General features: G+C 37.9%; 1 long non-coding RNA gene across 1 annotated transcript; it reads right to left on the reverse strand.

Annotated features, from left to right (window-relative positions):
- Positions 1-218: 218 nt before the first annotated feature.
- Positions 219-2,725, reverse strand: LOC141700486 (uncharacterized). The gene is made up of 5 exons (XR_012566376.1): positions 2,509-2,725; positions 2,371-2,432; positions 1,330-2,236; positions 703-1,206; positions 219-617 (listed from the first exon to the last, which is right to left on the reverse strand). It is a non-coding gene; the product is annotated as an uncharacterized LOC141700486 (long non-coding RNA).
- Between the last annotated feature and the right edge of the window lie 406 nt (positions 2,726-3,131).

Consider the following 3,131-nt stretch of genomic DNA (forward strand, 5'->3'; position numbering starts at 1 on the left):
CGCTTGGTAAAAAAAGAGAAGCCTCCAAGGAAGTGCACCTATTGTCAGAAGGAAGGCTATCATAAAAGAAAATGTGGTATTGTTAGAAGATCTTAAAAATGCTCAAGAGCTAATATAATTAGTAGTGTAGTATTTGTAATGATATATTATAATCTTTTAATAAATTTGCAATTTGCAATGAAATCAGGATCAAAGCATTAAAAAACAATATAGGATTATATAGAAGACATTAAAAGGTAAAATTACCAACCACAACTCGTATTTCCTCTCAATAAGATGGCTCGTCATTCATTGAACCTATAATAAGACCTTAAAATTCTCTATTATTGAACATGAACAAAACCCAATGCGCATCTTGAATAACACAACATGGGATGAAGATATAGTCCGCCTCGAGAACAGAAAGCCCAACATTAGCAATGGAAAACCGTTAAAACTACGTAATGCTTTATGACATGCCTTCTTCAAGCTATCTTCACCAATCCTACATGCTTTATAATTTTCTTCATATGTCATTTTCCAAGTATCATGAAGTAAAGATCCATGAAGTAATAGACTAGTTTCCTCTCCCATATACCTCCAGTGTGAATCTCCTCCTCCCGGCTTCTTAGCAATCCCTAAAAAGAAACAAAAAATGATTTAGAAAAAAGTTAAATCCATGCATTTACTTATAAACTAAGATGCACGAGTAAGGAATAATACCATATACATGTATATGATCATGTCATCAACCCATCTTCCTGGATCCAGACTCTGCATCGCATATACATGATAGCCCTAAATAGTAAGACCGCCCGGGATCTTCGGCTCAATCCCAATGCCCCATCCCTAATCCTCATATATCTCATTCTTCTTTGTCATGCTCAAATTCTTCGTGATAATCCACTTTTCTTCTTTCATCGTGTGGGATGAAAGCTTCACGGGTGTACTAGATGATGTAGTATTCTGGGGAGGATGAGACACATGCTAGGATGGTTGTATCATGTTAATGACATCCTGAGCAGGAATGGCTGCAATGTCAATGTCATTAGTGGAATCTGATTTGATGTTCTCAAATGTGGGAGCTCTATAGGCTGGTCCTTTAATCTTCTTTATCAACCGTGTGAAAGGTGTAAGGAAGGTACCAGAAATCTTCTCAAACTCCTCCACAAACTCTGCAGAAATTCTAGGATCTAATTGCTTCAACATATTCAGCCCGACAACCATCTACAAAGAAAAACATACACTTTAGAATTAATTTCACAAGAATGATATATATGAAAGATGAAATATGATAATGTCTCGTGTAATATGTATAATGTGAAATATGAAAAATTGTAGAACACTTACAATTCTTCATATCCCTCGAGGCTATCATACAACTCCCTAGTCTTGTACTGTTGCTAAGGGTGTGGATCTGGCTTCCCTATTCAGATACGAGATACATCCGCATAACACGCCATATAATCAACCTTAGAAGCAATGCCAACTGTGTCATCAACAAGCTCATCTAAATATGAACGGAATATGGCCCAACTGCCAATATCAATAAACCACCAAACAAGCCAATCATCTCCTACAAATGTGGCCTCCTTAAGCCCGCTGTAACCGACCATGTCCATTGGCTCCCTCGAAATTTGGGGACTAGCACCAAACTGTCTTCTTAACCTATCCGGATGTTGCCACTCAACCACATTATAGCATACGAGGGACACTCGACCACACCCGGCTACATGTGCCTGTATCATCTCTCAGTACATAACCTCCTCGAATCTAGCATATGGCCTCCAAACCACCTCATCACCAACAATATTATCAAACTCACCCCCGTAAAATGGTAAACTATGGTGAAGAGTGAGGACCTCCATTCTTGCGCTTCTTTGTAATACCCTGATGAGTAGAATAGGCTCATCCCTCAGCAACCGGATAGTCCCCCTGATCGGGGTCCCGTACAGGGATACCAATACGAGGAAATTTCTCGTAAGACCAAACCTGTAACACCCACACACAAGCAACAATGCCCTTACTACCCTTCTTTATAGCATTTTCCAATCCTCTATATAAGTGAATTAACACAGCTGCACCTCAAGTATAGTAAGAAATCTCCCGCTTATTAACTAGGGAGTGGATGTACCGAACATGAATAAAAGCCATGTTGTTCATAGGTAAGAGGATACAACCCATCAAGAATAGCAAATATGCCTTCTTATGTATAACTGTAGCCAACATATTCTTCTCAGGTTTCTCTCTACCATATCTGTCAAATAACCAAAAAAAATGATATAATTCGATACAAAGCCAACTCCACAACCTCTTTTGTCAAAGGTTCAAACTAATAATTAACAAAATACGGAGCCTTGTTCTCTCTAAGCCCACATGTCAATGCCTCACCCTGAACAGGAAATCCTAGAATGAAGTCCACATCCTCCAACGTAGCAGCCGTCTTCCCCTACCTGCATAAAGAAAGTATTAGTTTTTGGTCACCAAAACTCTACCAAAACGGATATCACCTTAGTATCAGTGGCCAACCTAACATGGGGGTTTGCAAATATCCCAAACCCGAGCATGGGTAATAACTCCCTATGCAGTCTTCTTAACTTCCAATTCCGCAATGACTTATTTCCATAATAGCTATCCAACTCCTTTCTCCATGCACCGTCCCAAACATCCTCACTAAAATAATAACGATTATCCTAAATAATGTTATGTTGCCTTGGACCCGGTAACATATTCCTGAAATCATTAAAATTATCCAACCTGGAAAAAATGTAAACAAAAATTCAAACCCACGTATTCAACATTACACGAGAATTGACTATTATTTTGAATTATAATGTCATCACAAATAAAAATTATTTTATTTCTAATTAAATACCATTATTTCGAATTTAATTATAATTACCAAAAATGTATCGCAACTCCAAAATTGCCTCATTCATACGTGTAATTATAACATAAAAATTATCACTATCAAACACCTAATAAGCCTTAATTTCAAAACCCTAAATCAACAAAATTCATTTTTTTTGCCCGTAAGGGTTGGCTAGTTGGTTAAAGAGGGGATAACTATCCTCTTGGTCACAGGTTCGAATCCCACGGAAGGAGAATTTATGATTATGCCTCCTGAAACAGAGCTTATCGCTTAAATGCGG

Source organism: Apium graveolens, unplaced genomic scaffold (assembly GCF_009905375.1).
Source record: "Apium graveolens cultivar Ventura unplaced genomic scaffold, ASM990537v1 ctg2406, whole genome shotgun sequence".
Taxonomy (NCBI): domain Eukaryota; kingdom Viridiplantae; phylum Streptophyta; class Magnoliopsida; order Apiales; family Apiaceae; genus Apium; species Apium graveolens.